This window comes from Apodemus sylvaticus, chromosome 12 (assembly GCF_947179515.1).
Source record: "Apodemus sylvaticus chromosome 12, mApoSyl1.1, whole genome shotgun sequence".
Classification (NCBI taxonomy): Eukaryota; Metazoa; Chordata; class Mammalia; order Rodentia; family Muridae; genus Apodemus; species Apodemus sylvaticus.
In genome coordinates, this window is record NC_067483.1 from 25,728,131 (window position 1) to 25,749,345 (window position 21,215).

A 21,215-nucleotide genomic window follows, 5' to 3' on the forward strand; every position below is an offset into this window, starting at 1 on the left:
AGTCCTTACACGAGTAAAGTAACTGCGTTAACTACTGAGCAATCTCCGAGGCCTAAGAATTAAAAAAATCTGAGGCTCCGTCCCCAGCACCAAATCGAACAAACAGACAAAACCCAAAGAACCGAGAACACCTCTAACTCCTCCACCCTTAACCACCAAAAACTCTCCAGACTCCATTCAAGGCCCCGATTCTCATGTTTCTATCTTTATGTGTCTAGGTCCTGTTTTCCAAAAGCTATCTCGTAACTCACACCCACACTTTTTCCACAGAGTCCTGGAACAACATCTCCTCGGGCACAGTAAAACCTCGCTGGGATCTCAGATAAGAGTGGCCACTGTTTCCAGTGGGAAGTAACTGAAAAGGAAGGGGAGGAGCTGGGAGCACCCCTGGGGATGGGGGGGGAGCTGCTTAGCCATGCACAAGGTCCCGTCCAACTCCTAGCCTCGAGCGAGCGCGCTCGCACAAAAGACTCTGAGGAGGGGTCTGAACAGATGGCTCAGTGGTTAAGAGCACTGACTGCTCTTCCAGAGGTCCTGAGTTCAATTCTCAGCAACCACATGGTGGCTCACAGCCATCCGTAATGGGATCCGATGCCCTCTTCTGGTGTGTCTGAAGACAGCTATAGTGAACTCATATACATGAAATAAAGAAATAAATAAATCTTAAATAAAAAAAACTCTGAGGAGGCCAGAATCAACAGAGTACCTACAGGGCCCACACCTCAGTTTATTTCCTCTTATGTCAGTTTTGTTAGTGAAACAGACTTAAGACCCACTGAAAGCTCCCAAGCCAAGAGGGCGCTAATCTGGATAGAGGGGTTTGCCCCACATGCCTGACAACCAGAGTTTGATCCTGAAAATCCAACTAAAAGTGGAAAGGAAAAAAAACACAACGTATCCTCTGTCCTCTTCATGTATGCATAGCACACACACACACAACGATAACAGATAACCTGGTGGGGGCTGGGGAGGGCTCAGCAGTCAGGAGCATGTGCTCCTCTTCCACAGGTCAGCTTGGGTCCGGGGTGGGCAGCTCCAGGGGATTCCGGCCACGCCCTCTCCTGGCTTCCAAGGGTACCTGCCCCACACATACACACACATAAAAAGAAATCTAAAAATACATATATATACATATATATGCATATTCTCAAATAAGTAAAAATACAAGAATACATACATATACCCATATATACTCATACATACACACACATCACAGCTTCAGCCATTGCTTACTGTTTTTTTTTTGCTTTGTATAATTTTGTTTTCTGTATCATGGAGGGAGTGCATGATAGAGGAAGCTTTTTGCCCCTCGGTAGACAAGAAGCAAAGCCATAAGGTGGACAAAATCCCATATTCTCTGTAAGGGCCCAGAGAGACTATACACCTACCAACTCCCAATAGCTTCACAGGACGGTGACCAATGCTTTGCTATAAGAGACTCTGAGGTAGGGGGTGCATTTCATGGAATCCTAGGACCACCCCCACTCCCACACCTGAAATACCGCCTACTGGACCAGATGCTGACAGTGCGGAGTGCACAACCAACTCTTTCATAGCTACATTGATGCTAGAGCTCAGAGAAGTCAAAGGGTCTCCTCTAGACCACAGCACTGAGAAAATTCCAGAAGCAGGCTGGGGGATTTGGATCAGTTGATAGAGTTCTTGGGCACATAGGAAGCCCAGAGTTCCATCCCCAGCACTTCACGGACCAGGTGTGGTAGAATACACAGTATCACAGCACTCGAGGGGTAGAGGCAGGAACATCATGAGTTCAAGGTCACTCTAATTACATATCAAATTCCAAACCAGCACGGGCTACAAAAGACCATGTCTCATACACACAAAGTTCCAAAACCAGGTCTAACCTTGGCTAGCACCTCCTTCTCAATATTCAGCACCTCCCTCCGTGGTTCCTCTGGTTCTCACAACTTCACCACCTCAATCCGCACCACTTTGACACTCACGTTCTGAGATTTAACATGCAAGATTCTTGCTCTGATTAAAGCAACCTTCACTTGGCACGTTCGAAGCGCATGCCCTGCCCCTCCGATGATAAGCCTTGATCATCAATATCCCCTAAACTTAAGAAAGGCGGTTAGGAAATGAAGGCAGAGCGAGAGGATCTCTGTTCTACAGGGTTTGAAGGCAAGTGTGGGTAAGAACAATACTCTGTCCATTCCAGAGCCTCTTCCAGACCACCCTGGTAACATCAAAGCCCCTAGGTTCCAGGATTCACTTGGAAATGAACACAGTGGGAGGAAGGACCCCCGCTGTGGGTGCTCTGCCCTCTGGGGCACTCAAGTCTGAGCCACGCGCAAGTCTGAGCACGAGCGGACTTGGCTCAGAGAACCGGGTCAGGAAAACCCTTCAAGCAACTGTGCTTCTAGAAATCACCTCCGAAAGGCAATTGGAACACCGAATCAAAAAGTAATTCACAACCAACAAACCCCCACAAACTTCTTGAATCCAGCCCCCAGGTGACCCAAAGCACAAGTTCCTACATTTAAGAAAGAAGTTTGGTCAACGTTTTATCGATCTGAAAGGGACGGAGGAAGTGGACCAACTCAGGCGCGAGGCCCGAAAAGGCAGGAAGTGGCCATTTGTGGAAAAAGGGAAGGACGGGCAGCAAGGAAAGAGAAACTGGGGCGCCTCCCCCATGTCCTCAGCACCCCCAGCTGAGGCTTGAAGGCCCTCTGGCTTTCCCAAAAGACTCCTCTCAAGTCAAGCGGGGTGCGGTCCGGGGCGTTGTCCTTCTTCAGGAGACGTGTCCCTCCTTCCCAATGTGGAAGTAGGCCTGAGATCGCGCCGGGAGCGCACTCACTTCCCCATCCCAGGGCGCACCCCTCATCTGCGGCCCCCTGCGGGGCGCAGCATCCTTACCTGGGGGAGCCGTCCCACCGCCGCTCTGGCTATGCGCACAACCAGAATCGCCGCTCTCACGGGCGCCCCGCCCCGTCCTGGGGCCGGACCCCAGCTGTCCCCAGTCGATTTGTCATTGAGCAGTGGTGAGCTCGCGCGTCCCCACCCCCCGGAGCGCGTTCCCGCGGTCCGCCCGGCAACCCGGTCTTCTCCAGAGGCAGCCCTCCCTTCCGTTTTCGAGGCCACGCCTATTGACCAATCCGAAGCGGCACTTCCAAACCTTCGCGAATGAGAAAATTCTTTGAGTGTGGGGGCGTGGCCCCCCACGGAACGGCTCCACCCACTCCTCTTTCCTTTTGGCTCCCCAGCCGGACTAGCGCACGTGACCGCTGCTGCAGTGGCAGAGCTTGGGAACAGGTCTGGGGACGCCGCGCGTGGGCGGGTGCACTCCCGGGGAAGCCGAAGCGAGTCCAGAGTTGTGAAAAAGCCAAGAAGGACAGAGTTGATAGAAGCCAATGAGGAGGACTAAGGTGGCCAAGTGTGGCCTGCACCCTAGTGTGGAAGGGGACAAGCAGCTTTGAAGACCCTTGGCCAGGGACTGGAAACTCCAGGTGGCGCCGCCCCTAGCTCACCTCATGACACCCTATTAGTAAAGGAGTTACAGCTATTAATTTGACCTAGTCACAGGCAAGGCCGGGCACCCTAATCCTAGTCATAGCCTGCGGCAAGAACTCCAGACTGCCCTTCCATCACCCTCCTACGCCCGGGAGTTTCTTATTTTCTTACACGTTTTCCACTAGGGTTGATTTTCCTAGCTGAACATTAGGCACTTCCCACTGCCACAGTTGTGTGATATCCCACCCACCCGTACAAACTCCTCGGTGCTTTTCACTGTGTGGTAATTAATAAGTCAACATTTGTTTCTGATCCTTAAGGAGTGAAACAGTGATAACAGTAGCCCGCACTGTGTAATTATTCTTGCTGATAATTCTAAACTAGGACACATGTATATTATATCAGAGGCTTTTGTGCTTTGTTTAAAGGTTCCATACCAGCAACTAACAGACCTAGTCCTCCCACTGACGAAGTCTCCCGGGGCTAACAGGTGGTTGGAGGTGGCAGAGACAAGGCCACAGCCTCAACAGACGTGGACTCTGGAATCCACATAATGGAAGGAGAAAGCGGGCTCCTTCGAGTTGTCCTCTGACTCTCTCTCTCTCTCTCTCTCTCTCTCTCTCTCTCTCTCTGTGTGTGTGTGTGTGTGTGTGTGTGTGTGTGTGTCTGAGAGAGAGAGAGAGAGAGAGAGTCAGAGCTCTAAGGGAGAATGAATAGGAAGTTGCTTTTAAAACAAAGAAAAAAGATTTTATTTTATGTGCATGGGGTTTTCTTTCTTTCTCCTGTGGGGGGGGGAGGGGGTCTTGTTTTGTTTTGTGAGACACAGTTTCTCAGTGTAACAGCCCTGCCTGTCCTGGAATTCACGTTGTAGACCAGGCTGGCCTCAGACTCATAAAGATCTTCCTGTCTCTGCCTCCCAAGTACTGGGATTACAGGCATGCACCACCATGCCCGGCTACGTGCACGGTGTTTTACCTGCATTGTATGTACACCACATGGGTGCCAGGTGCCTGCAGAAAAGGGTATGGATGCCCTGGAACTGGAGTTAGGGGCTGTGAGCCATCGTGTGGGTGTTGGGAACTGAACTCGGGTCATCTGCAAAAGCAATAAGTGCTCCTCGCAGCTGAGTCGTCTCTCCAGACCGGCAGGAGGCACTTTCAAACAACTCTCTGCAGGGTTCATAACCTGGGAGAATCACACTGGAGTCTGACAGAGTCAGGGAGCGTGGGCCGAAGGAGAATTCCTCCATGGAACCAGCAGTCACGTGATTAGAAAGTCACTCAGCCTCCCCGCTGATCCCAGCTAGCCCCTGGGAAGGAGCAATACCTCTGGCTGTAGCTACACAGGGTTAAGTGAGGTGACACACCGGGTTGGTGAGACAAACACAAATACAGACTTCCACAGGGAGGGGCAGCAGACGCCACCGTGAAGGCTGCAGCGCGTCCAGACTTCCTCCTCAGGCAAGCCCCGATGACCAGACGCAAGCTTAGACAGTGATCTGTCCATGCGTGAAAGGACTGCTTCAGGAGACAGAGTCAAGAACTGGGTACCAGACGGGCCAGAATTTCCCTGGCCTCCCTCGTCCCTCCCACCCCACGTAGCCCCGCCCCCAGGCTGTGGTCCACCGCTCCTGGAGTGTGTTACTGCTGTTCCTTTCTTTCCCTTCCACACAGGATGCACTAGGACCCCATCATGAGAGTCTTGTTTGAGGTGTAGACATTCCAAACCCCACCAGAGAGTGACAGACATGGGAACAGTACTCTGTGCAGGGACTCTCACACAGGACATGTGCCCTGCTATGGGAAGGGTACTGAAACAACTCATGCCAGGTCTCAGGAGGTCCCTTGTTCTCCACGCCTCTTCTTCAGGGTCTCAGCAGCAAGAATGTGATGCCCAGTAGGGCCCTCTGGGAACCATTTAATCTGCTGATGGCATGGAAAGAAGGTTCTAGACACTCCCTCCTTCAGAAGTGTGTGCTGAGCACTGGACATCTTCTGTGCTGTTTGATGAATTGTTTTCTCCCCAGGGCACTAGGTAACACTCAACTTCTTACCAGCTTTAGTGCTGGATCCAGAGCGGGTCCTTCCAGGGAGGAGGAGCCCGTGGTGAGGGCTCCTCCCTCCACACAGCCCCAGCCCTGGGGCTTCCCCTGCTGGGGAACAGAAGTCAGAGACTTTGCCCCCTGGGCAGTCTCTAACTGGACGGGAATGGTGGTGGGTACAGGGACCTTTTAGCCACTACTCTGTACCCAGCTATGCAAACTGGCATTGCTGCTGCTCCCGTTCTGGGTCTGACCAAGTCTTCTGTGGGATTCCTCTGTGGGCACCTCAGCTCTTCCCTGCAGAGCAGACGAGGTTGTGTGCGGCTCTCTTAAGTGTGCTTCCGAAGTCCTGACCCCTCACTGTAGTCCCCAGAAGCTGACCTTTCCCATGACTCAACGGCTCGTGGGGTGTGATCGGGAGAACAGGGGGAGTACATTCTGACAAAGGAAGGCTTGGGGTGACCTAGAGCACAGCTGGATAGGACTGCTGTTTTCCCTCTTGAGGGGGTGGCTGACGTGACTTTGGAGCCACTTGACTTGCGGTAGTAGCTCTCAGGGATGGTGGTGGTTGGCAGGGGTAGCTCTGGTAAAGTTCTGCCTTAAAACGGGGACCCAAGTTTAACCCTCAGAACCCATATTTAAAAAGAAAACAAAACAGTCTTGGCGGCATACATTTGTGACTCCTGTGCGGGGAGGCAGACACGGGCGGGATAGGGGGGGGAGGGGGGAGTCCTGGGGTTCACTAGCCTGATTGGCGTGTTCTGGGTGTCGGGCTGCAGCTAGAGAGGTGACTCAGAGGCTGAGCACTGGCTGCTCTTGCAGAGGAGCTGGCTCCAGTTCTTATACCTATACGGTGGCTCACAACGTCGTTCCAGAGAACCTGCTGCTGTCTTCCTATATATCCTTGCTCCTGTATCAGCACAGCGCACATATATACATGGAGGCCCACAGCTGAGGGATGACAGTTGAGGTGCTCCTCTAACTTGAATTCTCATGATCGCACACATGCACAAACATCCATGTACATACACACACACACACACACACACAGAGGCAAGTACTGGCATACGTGAATAAATAAAGAAATGGCTCTGTCAACACATGCTGTGTGACCCAAAGCAAACCACTTCACCTTTCTGAGTTCTGGTCCACCCTCTGTCCAAGGGAAGGAAGCCACCACCTGACAATTCTGTGCAGAACGCCTCCTCCCTCCACCCTGCTTCTGACACATCCGCCATTTAGAATCTAGACTAGAGGGAAACCCTTTCAGTTGAAGAACCCCGGCCCTCCCCCGGGCTGGCTCTTTTTAAAGGGAAAAAGCAATCTTCTGGGCAGAATTCCCCTCCGTCCTTTGTTTGTCTCCAGGCTTCTGGGGAAACACAGCTCCCCTGGTGCTTTCCTTCCTGGCTTCCCACCCTCCTTCCAGAAATCCCCCAACGGCTGCCAAGCTCTGACACAAAGAGAAAGTTTAGTGCTGTGGCGACTGTGGGTAACCTGGGCCATAAGCCTTCACCCCAGCATGTGACTCCTGGGGACACAGGAGAGGAGTAAGACCCAGGACAGGTGGTCTGTGGAGGGCCCAGTTGTCACCCATGTTCAGGGCGCCTTTGACACTGAGGTCCCCAGCCAGGCTGGGTTGCACCCTCAGTGTGGCCTTAACTGAAGCACGGTGGAGCCTTCCTGTGACCCCAGTGCTTGTGAGTGGAGGCAGAGGGATCAGAAATTCAAGGCCTCGGCCAGAGAGAAGAAAGAGCAGTGAAGGCTCCTGGGGCAGAGAATGTGGCATCTAAGAGACAGTTTTGTCTGCTTGGCAGTTATTGGGTGATAAATGCAGATGAGGAATCTAACCCATCCATCCTGGGGCCTCCTGGAGCACACCACCTAAAGGGCCACTGCCTTTTCTTCCTCCTCCTCTTCTTCTTCCTCCTCCTCCTCTTCCTCCTCCTCTTCCTCCTCCTCCTCTTCTTCCTCCTCTTCCTCCTCCTCCTCTTCCTCCTCCTCCTCTTCTTCCTCCTCTTCCTCCTCCTCCTCTTCCTCCTCCTCCTCTTCTTCCTCCTCCTCTTCCTCCTCCTCCTCTTCTTCCCCCTCCTCCTCTTTCTCCTCCTCCTCCTCTTCTTCCCCCTCCTCCTCTTTCTCCTCCTCCTCGTCCTCCTCCTCCTCCTCTTCTTCCTCCTCCTCCTTCTCCATCTTTGCTGAATTCAAAAGCTCAGCACACCAGATTCACATGCACCCAAGGTTGGAATGGAGGACTTGGGGGATGAGGGTGAGAACCAGGCTGGAGTTGGGGTAATCTCAGTAGAAGGTGCCCATGCTGCTCCCCCTGGGCCCTGAGCTCCATCCTCGGCACCACATAGCAAGAAGCATAACAAAAGAGGCGGCGCCAGAGGGAGAGAGGTGCAAGAAACTGTGGAAACCCACAATGGGAGACCAAAGGAAATCAAAGCCCTGTGCAATCCTCTTCTATCCCCAGACTCAAGGCAGCCCGGATGAGCACATGTTTTCCACCTTATGTCTCAGCCAGGGCTGCAGGGACAGAGAGTCCAGGACGGAGACTGTGACTCATTCTGAGTCAGGGCTGACACCTCACAGCCAGCCCTGTACCCTCCCTGCCCGGCCAGCAAGCCACAACCTCAGCCTGCTGTACAGGGAATCAAGACCTAGGTGCCACCCTTCCCAGTGACTCCTGAAGTCCCCGATAACACTCAGACCCTTAACTCGCCCCAGACCTTCTCCCAAGGCTCCCTGGGGGATGCCTATAACCCGGCTGTCCTCCTGTCCTACGGCATCCCCATGTCTCCTCTTCTGTTGCTCTTGGTTGTCATTCTTGTGCTTCTAATTAAGGTATAGTGGCTGTCCCTGCAGGAATGGAGATACTCTAAGGAGACACTTGTGACTTTGAGTATTGAAACAATGGACCCCAAGGAATTGGAATTGCCCCCGGAGTCTCCTGTGCGAGGAGAAAAAGCCTGCTACCTGCTGTCAATCACAGGAAGATCTCTGCACCCAGGAAGAGATCTCACGCTGTTCTTACAACTAGTCAGACCAGCTTGCAGGAGAGACTGGAGTTCAGACAGACAGACTGGAGGCCAGTGACGGACAGGAACACACTTGACCCAGACTGCTCAACTATATGTAGACCTGGCTCTCTAGTTAAACCTACACCTCATTCAGCCCGGGGTGTGGGAGAGTGGGAGACACTCTGAATACATCTTTCTCTGCTTTTCATCATTTCTTGCCTCTTTAATAACCCTGTCGGGGACCAATGGTCCTTTGGGCATCCAGACCCAGGCCTCCTTGCTCCAAGAAGGTTGAAGCAAGGAAGGATGCCTCTGTCCAGGAGCTACTGTGTGCTGCCTAAGGCATACCCATGATGCCTCGCGCCCGTCTTTTACAGCTGAGGTTTCAGAGTGGAGATTTGAGAGGCTTTGGTGCAAACAGTCCTCCTAGCAGAGTGAAGCGCGCAGCCTGAAATTTCCTGGGAGAGCGGCAGTAAAGCTCACTAAGTTGGGTGTGGGGAGTGAAGAGGATTTTGAGGGTGAAGGGAGCAGCTGGGGGGCGGGGAGGCGCTGGGCTCTGAGGCTCACGGGAGCTCATGGCAGCTCCACGGGGCTGTCTGGAGAGGAGCGGAAGGGGAAATTTCAAAAACTACACCAACAGCCGAAATCCTGGAATAACAGGAAAGGTTCCCCCAGCCCCCCTCTGCCTGCCTTGTGGACAGGAAACTTCAGAAGCAAATCCCTGCGGACTTCCTCTGCAGATGGAGGTCCTGCGACCTCGGGAACCAGAGGCAGCTCTGTGAGACAAAGCGGAGACCACACAGTTCCGGTTCCGTTCTTCTCTCAGCAGCAGGGTTTAGTGGTCCCTTTACACAGCAACCTGCAGCCTTCACTCTCCACAACCAGAGTCTGCATGCCTCGTGTGTGTGTGTGTGTGTGTGTGTGTGTGTGTGTGTGTGTGTGTGTGTGTGCATGGTCATGTGTATGTATATGCATGTGTGTATGCATATGTGCGTGCAGGTGTATAAATGTGCATGCATGCATGCATGTACATCCATGGGCTCATGTGTTTGTGCCACAGCAAATCAAAGGCGGGGCTCATCTGTCTCTTTCCCTCGGCACAGGTACAGATCTGGAGTACCCATTCGGATCTCCAGGTTTTTGTGTCCCAGGACTAAGAATTGTACCAGAAACACGTGCTTAGAAAAAGACAGTTCCAAACTGGACGTGGAGGCACACACCTTTAATCCCAGCACTTAAGAGCCAGAGGCAGGTGGACTTTCATGAGTTCGAGGCTAGCCTGGTGTGCCAAGTGAGTTCTGGGATAGCCAGGGCTACACAGAAACCCCCTGTCTTAAAAAGAAAAAAAGAATGAAAGAAATAGACACTTCCTTGAGATAAAGCACACTGAATGTGGCAGGGCACACTTTTAATCCCAGGACTTGGGAGACAGAGACAGGCAGATCTCTGTGAGTTCAAAGCTAGCCTTGTTTATTTAAAAAGTTCCAGGCCAACCAGAGCTACAAAGTGAGATATATGTGTCATGTGTATAGAAACCCAAGGACAAAAATCAGCTCTTATTCCTCAGACCACCATTTACTATTTAATGTATGTGTGTGCATGTGTGAGTGTGCATATATATGCGTGTATTTGTGTGTGTGTGTGTTTACACATGGTGCCTCAGTGGCCTAAAACTTGCTGAGTAAGCTAGACAGCCTTGTGCTCCCCCTCCTCCCCCCCCCCCCACTGGGAGCACAAGCACATGGTTTGTGGTTTGCTTTGTTTTGTTTTGCTTTGCATGGGTTTGGGGATCAAAGACCGTCCTCCTGCTTGCAAGGCAGGCGCTTCACTGAATAAGCACTCCCCTGTTAGTTTCCTCACTCTCTTCCTGTTAGTTTCTGCCCCCTCAGTTCTTCCACACTAGCTCTGGCTGGAGACTCAGCACGAGTCCACAGAGGACTCTGCCCTTTGAGGAGTCTGTGTGACAGCTCATCCTGGCTCTGGCCACCAAGGCTCTGGCTACAGTGACACCCTGGACAGCTGACTTCATGCTCATCGCGAATGCTGCTGGATGCTTAACAAGAGCCCCGTGGGGACATGTGGGGGGACAGAGCTGACAAGGGAGCCTCCTCACCCAAGACGTGCTTCCCACCAGAGGCTCCAGCCGGCAACCCCGGCACCTAGCCTCCATCTTCTGTCTCATAAACCACTGAAGATCTCGCCAAACCATCCCCAAACTAGATTTCCCCCCAAGGGCACATTAATTGTGTTTGGATTCTACTACCGAAGTTGTTAAATCCAAGCCCCATAGAAGAACGTAGCTCTGGGATCTGCGCCCTGGGGCTGGGTTGGCGGAAAAGCCAGGCACCAGGCAGGCCGACTGCAAATGGGTCCTGGGTCCTCAGCCTGTGTAGCCAGCACTCCTGGGCAGGGGACGCAGACTCCCAGGGTCTCTAGTCCTCTGTGTTACTCAGAGAGGGCCTGACCCGGCTGTAACTGGCTAAGGTGTCCAGGGCTCTGTGGTAACTCTTGTTCCCTCCCCTGCTCCCGGGGGGAGGGGGGGGAGATTTGATCAAGGGCTTTGATTTTGTTTTCCTTTACCACACCTGGAACACAGTTCGTATTCGTGATGGTTAATATTATCAACTTAACAGGATCTAGAATGGCCTAGAAAAAAATCTTTCGGGTATTGTGATGGTTTGTATATGGTTTGTATATGCTTGGCTCAGGAGGTGGCACTACTGGAAGGTGTGGTCCTGTTGGAGTGGGTGTGGCCTTGTTTGAGTAGGTGTGTCACTGTGGGTGTGGCTTTGTCCTAGCTGCCTTCAGATGAGATGTAGAATCTCAGCTCCTCCTGCACCATGCCTGCCTGGATGCTGCCCTACTTCCACATTGATGATAATGGACTGAACCTCTGAACCTGTAAGCCAGACCCAATTAAATGTTGTTGTCCTTATAAGAGTGGCCTTGGGGACTGGAGAGATGGTTTAGCAGTTAAGAGCCCTGACTGCACTTCCAGAGGTTCTGAGTTCAATTCCCAGCAACCACATGGTGGCTCACAACCGTCTGTAATGGGATCTTATGCCCTCTTCTGGTGTGTCTGAAGATAGCGACAGTTTATTTACATATATAAAAATAAATATTAAAAAAAAAAGAGTTGCCTTGGTCATGGTGTCTGTTCACAGCAGTCAAACCTTAACCAAGACAGGTATGCCTGTGATGGACTTTCTGGATTGGGTTGTGTTGGGAAGAGTCACTCTAACTGTGGGTGCCACTGTCCCTGTGGGCTGGAACACTGGACAGAAGGGACAGGACAACATGAGCAGAGCTCTAGCACTCACCTCTCCGCATCCCAACTGTGGATGCAACTCGGGAGTTCCTGCCGCCATGACGGACTGCACCCTCAAACCGTGAGGCAAACCAACCCGTGCTTAAGCTGCTTTTGTTAGGTGTTCTGCCACAGCGGTGAGGAAATTAACTAACACGGTGCTCAGAATGACTTGTCCTCACTGCGCTGTGAGAGTGCTCACAGGAGAGCAGCTCCAACTGGAGTGCTGGAAGCCAGCTCTGCCTTCCCCTAGCCGGTGAGGTCCAGGGTGCAGTCATGCCTGTGTGCGTGGTGACAGGCCCCACCTCAGAGCCAGGGCAGTTTCTCCTACGCCAGTGATTCTAGGTTTTTGTTTTGTTTTGTTTTGTTGGTTTTTTTTTTCAATCTAAAGAGTAGAACTATGATCAAATGAAGGCTTGGGACAAATAAATAAATAAATAAATCCCACTATGGGGACACAGGTTCCTGGGTTTTCCCATTAAATGCTGCAAGAATTTCCCTGGAGGCACCTTTGGTGTGAGTCTTGGGCACAGACTCCAATAGGCACAGTGACTGGGATCCGCATTGTCCAACCACAGGGCAAGGGAAGCAGTGCAGAGATGGGAGAACCGGGCTCTTCTGAGAGACTCCCGAGCTCTAAGCCATAGCTCTGCAGCACAGATGGAAGCTAGAAGAAACCTGAGGGCATTGAGCAAAGGCACAACCCTCCAGGGGACAGATGGCAGGACAAAGCACTCAGGCCATTAAGAGTGTCAACAGAATGAGGAGGAAGAGTCTAGAAGCAGCCTTGGCAAGCCCTGCTTGTGAGGTTTGCTCTGGATGAAGCCAACACCTAACGTAGGTGTAGAGTCAGACGTCAGAGCACATACAGGGCGTTCCGCCCGGCCTGGCCTGACCCAGGCTCCTATTCTCCGACTGCATCTCCCTCAGCCTCCATTTCTGGGAGTTACTGGAAGTCATGGAAGGGCACTGAGTACACCCAGGTGCTGGACTAGAAGATGGGGCAGTACTGGGCCACCACCAAGCCTGCTCACTAGAGATGTGCAAAGCCTGCTGCTAGGAGGGTTGACTTCGATGACAAAAATTGCTGATCTCAGTGGTCTGATCATCCCAGGCAGGAAGGGAAGGGAAGGGAAGGGAAGGGAAGGGAAGGGAAGGGAAGGGAAGGGAAGGGAAGGGAAGGGAAGGGAAGGGAAGGGAAGGGAAGAAGCCAGGCGGTGGTGGTGCACACCTTTAATCCCAGCACTTGGGAAGCAGAGGCAGGAAGATTTCTGAGTTTGAGGCCAGCATGGTCTACAGAGTGAGTTCCAGGACAACCAGGGCTACACAGAGAAACTGTGTCTCGAAAAAACCAAAAAAAACCAAAAAACAAAAAACAAAAAAAAAAAAAAGAAAAGAAAAGAAAGAAACCAAGGTGAGGCTGAGAGATAGCTAAGAGGTTAAGAACACTTTCTGCTCTTACAAAGGAACCAGGTTCAGTTCCCAAAACCCCCTGTAACTAGTTCTGGGAATCTGGTGACTTCTGACCGTTGTGGGCTGCAGTACACATGTGGTGGACATATATCTTCAGGCATTGTGGTAGTTTCAATGAAAATGGTCCTCATAAGCAATAATTCTTTTAAACTTTGGGCCTTCCTTAGGCAGCAATTCTTTAGAAACAACTGCTAACAGAACTCTCCAAGTTTTCCTTAACAGGCAGTGGTCAGTGCCAGCACCCGCCCTGCCTCCTGCTCGGCCTGCTGTGGAGAGGCAGAAGCGAGCCAGGATACCTGAGGCAGCCTCTTGACCTCTCCTAGTGTTAGTTTCTCCCTGTAACATGGCTGCTTCAGTTACTGTCTTGGTTACTTTTCTATTGCTATGACAAAACGCCAGAACCAAGCCAACTTATAAAAGAAGACATTTAATCTGGGGCTCACAGTTCCAGAGTGTTACTCTATGATCATCATAGTGGGGCATGGCGGCAGGCAGGCAGGTGTGGCACTGAAGCAGAAGTTGACAACTTACACCTGATCTGCAGCAAGGGGCAGAGAGATAGACAGACAGACTGACAGACAGGGACGGAGACAGACAAAAAGAGAGAGACAGGGAGAGGGAGAGACAGACAGACACAAAGAGACAGAGACAGACAGACAGAAAGAGAGAGAGGAAGAGAGGGAGAGGGAAATAGCACCTCAAAGCCCATCCCCCAGTGACACGTGTACTCTAAAAAGGTCACACCTCCTAATCCTTCCCAACCATTTCCACCAACTTTGGATCAAGCATGAATCCATGGGGGTCATTCTCATTCAAACCTCCCACGTGACACCCCTGGCCCCCCTAGTCTCATGGCCATGTCATAATGCAAGATACACTTCGACCAGCTTCAACAGTCTCCGAGCTGCACATCTGATAGTCTTCTGCTGGACGTCTTCGTGTCCCAGCTTCCCTTGCAGACTCTAGAAATCATTTCTGCCCTTATAAGGGGCTGGCATTCCACCGGTCGCTGTAGGCATCTTGGCCGTCTGAACACATGGGCAACAAAAGTGTCCCTCGCCCTGAATGGACAATGTCCCACTGGGATCAGACCAAGTTTCTCTCTCTCTCCACCTTCTGTGTCGCTATAGCTGCTTTCAATAATCTAACACTTTCTAGTAAGATGACACAGAACATAATGAAGGAGTGGGGCATGGTGGGGAAAGACTGAAGCAAAGCAAGAGGAATCCCAGCAGGGCAGACTCGGAATCCTGAAGGCCGCGTGCGCTGCCCGCCTGCTCAGACGCTGCTGACCCAACCAGGGGAAAGTAAAGCCACTGCCACAATTATAGCCAAATTCGAATTAAGCTTTATTAAATGTTGGCCAGGATGATGGACACTGGACATGTCTGTATCTGGGATTCCCAGACAACGGTCTCATATTGCGTTAGTCCGGTGTTTAGAAAGGCAAACCCCACACGGCTATTGTCTTAGGGCTGCATTGCTGTGAAGAGACACCACGGCCAAGGCAGCTCTTAGAGGAAAACATTTCACTGGGGCTGGCTTGCAGATTCGGAGACCTACTCGTTATCGCCATGGTGAAAGGCATGGATCATGCAGGCCGACTTGGCGCTGGAGGAGCGGAGGGTTCTGTCTGGATCCACAGGCAGCAGGAGGAGAGTGTGTGCCACACCGGGCGGAGCTTGAGCCTGTAAGACTTCAAAGCCTGCCCCCACAGGGACCTTCCCCCAACAAGGCCACACCCACTCCAACAAGGCTACATCTCCTAATAATGTCACTCCCTGTAGGCCAAGCACTAAAACACATGAGTCTATGGGGGCCACACCTATACAAACCTCCACAGTGATGTCATTGTCACCATCATCGAATTAGGAGCAAGCATACATCCTGACATACTGTTTTTTAAAGATTTATTTATTGTAAGTACTACGCTGTAGCTATCTTCACACACACCAGCGAGGGCATCAGATCCCATTACAATGGTTGTGAGTCACCACGTGGTTGCTTGGATTTGAACTCAGGACCCTGGAAGAGCAGTCAGTGATCTTAACTGCTGAGCCACCTCTCCAGCTCCCGTGAACCTCCAGCCTGCGTGTGATCAAGCATACCCGTGCAGGTGCAGTTGGAAATGCGTGCTTGTTATCTTACGTGAACAACAGCTCCCAGCATTCCAGTCACCTGTCCTTGAACCAGCGGGGCCGACAGGACAGACGCATCTTTGTTTTAAGGTTCTCTTAAGTACAGTCATTTGAACTTTAAACACAACTTCAGCTCTCACGATGTCGGTCTCCTTCTAGCTGGTCTGTCTACTAGGGTTTCAAGTGGAAAGAAGCATAGCTTGGCAGATCAGGGACAAGGAATGACACTGCTCTTCTGAAGGTCCTGAGTTCAAATCCTAGCAACCACAGGGTGGCTCACAACCATCTGTAATGAGATCTGACGCCCTCTTCTGGTGCGTCTGAGGACAGCTACAGTGTACTCACATATAATAAATAAATACATCTTTTTAAAAAAAAGAGAGAAAGGAATGCCACAGGTCATAGCATGCGCCAGCAGGGGCCTCAAATGAGAGATTTATGCATGGTGGGGAGGGCAGATGCAAGGCTGCCTCTGAGGCAGGGTGGAGGGGGAAGAGGACCGGCCTTGAAGGCCATGGCTTTATAAAGAGGTCTAACGCATGTTCATAGGGAGAATGGGTGACTCGTATCGAGATGGAAATGCATCCCACTTGGTGGCTGGTGATGACGTGACCACTGTCACTAGGTTATGGAGGCGGGCTTTGGAAGGAGGGTTCCCACACTAACCGTAGCACATCTCTCTCTCCCTCGGGCTCTTTGCACTTCCTGTCTGCAGCTCTCCCTGGCACACATCCCACAGCACAGGCAGACCCCAAGGCCTAGGGTCTGTCTCCAAGGCAACTCAGCCTTCTTCTCTTTCACAGCTCCACACAGTGGCCTCAGTCCTCCAATCAGGGACAACTGGCCTCCCTTGTGCACCTTAAGTTCAAAGGATTCCACAACCTCTTTGCTCTTGTGTCCTCCATGATTTTAAAGCCACACAAATGGCAGAAGCTGCTGAATTCTGCTGCCTGCTTCCTCAGGCCTGGGCCTCTCCTTGAGTTACATTTGCATACACTCTGACTTATGGATAGTTTCTTTTGTAGACCAAGCTTTCCTTTGAGTGTTGATTCGTCAGGGATTTCCTTCTGAGAAGGCGGCAGAAGCTTAGCTGGGTGGTGACTTGCCCTGAGGGCCCCATTCTCAACTCCATCTCAAACCAGGAGTTTCTTCAAGTGTCTCCTCTCTTGGAGCACAAGGCGTGGCCCCAACACTGAATTTCCAAGTTCTACTTCTCTCCTCAAAACGTACATTTCGTATTTGCCTTGCTTGACCGTTTTCACTGTAGACAAGCAGAAGAGTGGTCACTAGTGACCACAGGACAGAGTTAACATTAGGCTATCTTGAAATCTCTTTAGCCAATGAAATTAGTCCAAAACTCTCCAACTGAACCTTGGGCAGATTCTTTGCCAAATTATCATAGAAGGGTCTGGAGCCCAGTTGCTAATATTGTTCCCTTCTGAAACCTCCGTAGTTCTTTTTGTTTTTAGCACTGTTATCTTACAAACTCCTGATAGGGCTGCCCTTAAGCTCCACTGACAGCATTTGTGCTGGCTAGTTTTAGGTCAGCTTGACACAAAGTATAGTCATTGGAGAGGAAGGAAATTCAACTGAGAAAATACCTCCATAACATCGGGCTAGAGCAAGCCAGTAGTGCTTTTCTTTATTAGTGGTTGATGGGAGAGGGCACAGGTCATTGTGGGTGGGGCCACCTTGGGCTGGTGGTCCTGAGTTCTGTAATAAAGCAGGCTGAGCAGGCCATGAGGAACAAGCCAGTAAGCAGCATCCTCCGTGGCCTCTACACCAGCTTCCGCCTCCAGGTTCCGGCCCTGATTTGAGTTGTCTTGACTTCCTTCATCAATGGATCACAGTGTGAAAATGTTAAGCTAAACAAACCCTTTCCTTCCCAAGTTGATTTTGGCTATGATGTTTCATTGCAGGAACAGTACCCTAACTGGGACAGCATTCAGTTGCTTTCCTAGTCCAAAGTCCCAAAGTCTTCCATTTTCCCCCAGAACCCACAGTGGCCAGGCCTGTCGCAGCAGGCCTTTACTCCTGGTCCAAACTCTTCTACATACACACGCTTTCCTCTGATACCAACTTCCCTCTCAGTTACCTTCCTCTTGCTATGACTAAATATCAGGACCAAAGCAACTTGTAAAGAGGGTTAGTTCTTGATCATCATGGTGGCAGCAGGCAGGCAGGCAGGCACTGCAGCAGCAGCTGAGAACTCACATCTAATCCACAAGCAGGGGCGGAGAGTGGAGACAGAGACAGCTTCACTAGCTGGGACTGCCCACTGTGTGACACACTTCTTCCAACAAGGCCACACCTCCTAGTCCTCCCCAAACAGTTCCACCAACTTCAGACCAAGCCTATGGGAGTCATTCCCATTCAAAGTCCCACAGCTACTTTCCCCATTGATGTGACCAAACACCCGACAGGGAACAGCCTACGGGAGGAGTATTTGGTCTCAGAGTTTGAGGAGTTGTAGTGTGGTGGCAGAGAAGGCATGGTGGAATTCATTTGTTTGCAGACCAGGAAGCAGAGGCCTACTCCAAGGGACCCACTTCCTCTAGCCACGCCCTACCACTCAGTTCCACTACCTCCCTAGAACAGAACCACAACCCCATGGGTTTTCAAACCCACAAGACTGTGGCAGGTATTTGACACACTAACCACAGCCCAGAGAAAACCTCCCCTGCAGCTGCACTGAGCTCCACACACTGAGGGGGTGCCCTGCCTCTCCCCCGAACTGCACATCTCAGTGAGAAGCTGTGCAGGCTGGGTGCAGCCTGGGCGACACTCCAGCACACGTGTAGCAAGGCCTTTCTTACAGTTCCCCACTTTTGATCCCATTTCACCAGAGCTTTTTACAGAGATTTTTCACCTGGGTTTATAAAGAAGAGACTCAAATCAAACTTCATGGATAAGAAATAATAAAAAATTTATTTTAAAAGAATACATTGGCAACATAACTTTACTGTCAAGTATGAAAGAAATTTACCTATCAGTGATCCAGATGTGCTTATTTTTATATAAAGGTTAGATCCTGCCTGAATATTTGATAACGCAGGATGCAGAGTGTCTTCATAAAGTGTTTTTCAGAGTTGAGAGACATTTAGAGAATATGAGAGCAGAGAACTGGACAGAATGCGGAAGCTTGTGTGGGCCCATTTCAGAGAGTGAGAAATTCTCTCCTCTCCCTAAGCCCATCTCACCAAGTAATGTTTTCTGAAACCTAAGTCAACAACTCAAACAGCAGTCTTAAGAGTCCAACACTTTAACACAATGTGCTGACATGTGCTTTGTGCTAAGGACCCACACGGTGCACTTCTATCGCTCTGCAGTTACACCATCAGGTCTCTCTAAGAGCAGGAAACTTTGTCTGTAGAATGGCAAAACCATGCAGCTCATGATTTTGCCATTCTACATACAACAATGCAACAATGTCAGATCTGAGTCCAGACTGACTGATGTTGTGTGGCCTGGCACATGATTGGTGGAAAACATTTATGATGCGTGTTCAGAACCAGGGCTGTAGTGAAGTCGCAGGCTGCAACATGGGGTGTCAGGTAGGCAGGGGCCACCGCCAGAAACAGCCAAGATTCGTTGCCTGACTTGAAAGTTCAAAATCTTTTTTTGCTTCTCCCAAGTTATTTTTGCAGCTCCCACACTCAGTGACATGAACACACGTGGCCTTACGACCCACAGTCTACGGCTGGGAACTCTGTGACAGAGGCAGCACTCTGGACCATCCCTGCATCAGCAGGCACACCTACCCATGGGGAACCTCCACTCAGATTAAACTAGCGTTCATGTCTTCACTGAGAAGGATAAGGCCAGGGCACAGCACAGCCAGAGATTAGTAAGACATTTTAGAGCCAGTGAGGCGGCTCAGTGGGCAAGGCCTGAATCCACAGCTGAGGGAGGAAACTGAACCCTGCAAGTCGTCCTCTGACCTCCACACACGTCCTCATGGTACATACGTCTGTACTCACCCACACAATAAAAACCAAGGCACAGAGAAGCGGGCAGGGATGGGACACCCTGGCATGAAGTGGCCACTGTCATCCTGTCAGGGATCCGGACATCCTGTCCTGGCTCCCAAAAGCTGTTCCCACCTACGGGATTTCATCACATATAGGCCATGGGTGAATGTTAGACCCACCACCATGTGTTGGTGCAAAACACAGCTCTCGTCTCGAGGTGGAAAACAGTTGATTCCTGAGCCCATGAGTGTCCATGGCCCTGTGACAGTCGGGCTGCCCCACTGTAGAAGTGGTCCCATGAGATATTAGTTACAGAACCAAGACATCAAATCATTTCTCACATACACTGTTGGGAACCACAGGGGAGAGGTTACAGCAAGGACTCTGGATGCTCTCAGTGACATTCTTGGCTTCTGGGTCCTAAAGGATTTTGACAGTCAGGTCACACACAGGAATATACAAGGAATGAATCTCAAAGAGACAGAGAAATAGCCAAGACCGTTTGGCTCTCATCTGCAACACTGACTCTGTAATCAGCAAGCTTGCTGGCCTTGTGGAATCCTTAGCAGGTGTGGCTCTTCCTTCTCAGGGGAAATTCCACGCATGTGTCACATATTGTGAAATAAGGGAAATGGTCCAGAACCCAGAGGAAGCTGGACAGGCCTGATAGTTCTGTGCTCTACCATCTTAGGAGGCAGAGAAGGGGTCCCCTGGGCAAGCTGGCTGACACCCAATGTGAATTTCAGGCCTCCATATGTGTGTGCGCACACATACACATCTCCCAATCTCCCACACATTTGGACATGTGTGTGTGTGTGTGCACACACACACACGTGCACGCACACGCGCCCAGGCTGGATCATTTAACAATGGTCTCTGAGAGAACCAGGGGCCAAGAAATGTATAGTCCGGACTACAGCTCACCTTGAGCCAGTGCTCACGGTTTGTCTGTATTGGAAACACCTCAAGCAAATCCTGCCAGGGATTTTACCTTCAGGTTGGTTCAAGTGGGGTTGGCTGTACCTTGGTTGGAAGACTGCTTGCCTGAGCACACAAAGCCCTGATCCTACTCTGTGCTTTGAATAAACTGAGTGAAGTGCCTCTAATCCCAGAGGCCGGAGGATCAGAAGCCCGTCCTGGACTACAGATTTAGCTCTAGGCCAGCCTGGGATGCACAGGACCCTGTCTGTCTCTGGTTGGGTACCCAGGAACAGTCAGAGCAAACGCCGTGCTCCTCCCAGAAACAGTCGGAGCAAACGCCGTGCTCCTCCCAGAAACAGTCGGAGCAAACGCCGTGCTCCCTCCACCGTCTGCTGCGAGACACAGAGAGGCCAGACAGAGAAATAAGTGAGCTGCCCTGTCAGTGCTGTGAGAACAGAAGCAATGCGACTGTAGTCTCCCCTTTAAAAGGGGCCACACGGATGGGGCGGCACAGTCAGTGCGCATGGTGGTTCTCTGTAGGTGGCAAGGTTACAAACCTCGTTCTTCTTCAAGCTCTCTGAACTTCGCAGATTCCTCTGAAGTAATGAGTAATTAGTGGGCACATAAGAAACGGGGCAGAGAGAACTGGGAAATGTCCCGGTGGGTAAAGGACGCACTGCATCAGAATGGGTGTGGGTCCTCAGGACCCAGGGAAAGCAGGACAGTAGCACACATCTGGACTCCCACGACTCCTACAGTGAGGGACGGGAGAGGCAGGAGACCCCAGAAGCCCCAGGGCGACCTAGCCTGGTGCATGCTGTAGCCAACAAGAGAGCTTGCCTAAAGCAAGGTGGAGAGTGAGGACAGACCCAG

General features: G+C 51.3%; 2 protein-coding genes across 3 annotated transcripts in view; both read right to left on the minus strand.

Moving 5' to 3' along the window:
• The window catches only part of Ralb (RAS like proto-oncogene B), a 42,089-nt gene extending 39,009 nt beyond the window's left edge, over nucleotides 1-3,080 (minus strand). Inside the window, exons 1-2 of one of the 2 annotated variants that reach the window (XM_052201094.1) lie at nucleotides 2,881-3,080; nucleotides 954-1,078 (exon numbers count right to left, since the gene is read on the minus strand). The gene's annotated coding sequence lies outside the window, so the exon portion shown is untranslated. The remainder of the gene's footprint in view (nucleotides 1-953; nucleotides 1,079-2,880) is intronic. The other variant, XM_052201093.1, reaches the window with a different exon arrangement.
• Nucleotides 1-21,215, minus strand: part of Epb41l5 (erythrocyte membrane protein band 4.1 like 5) — a 415,759-nt gene that overhangs the window by 263,623 nt on the left and 130,921 nt on the right. The window lies entirely within an intron of this gene.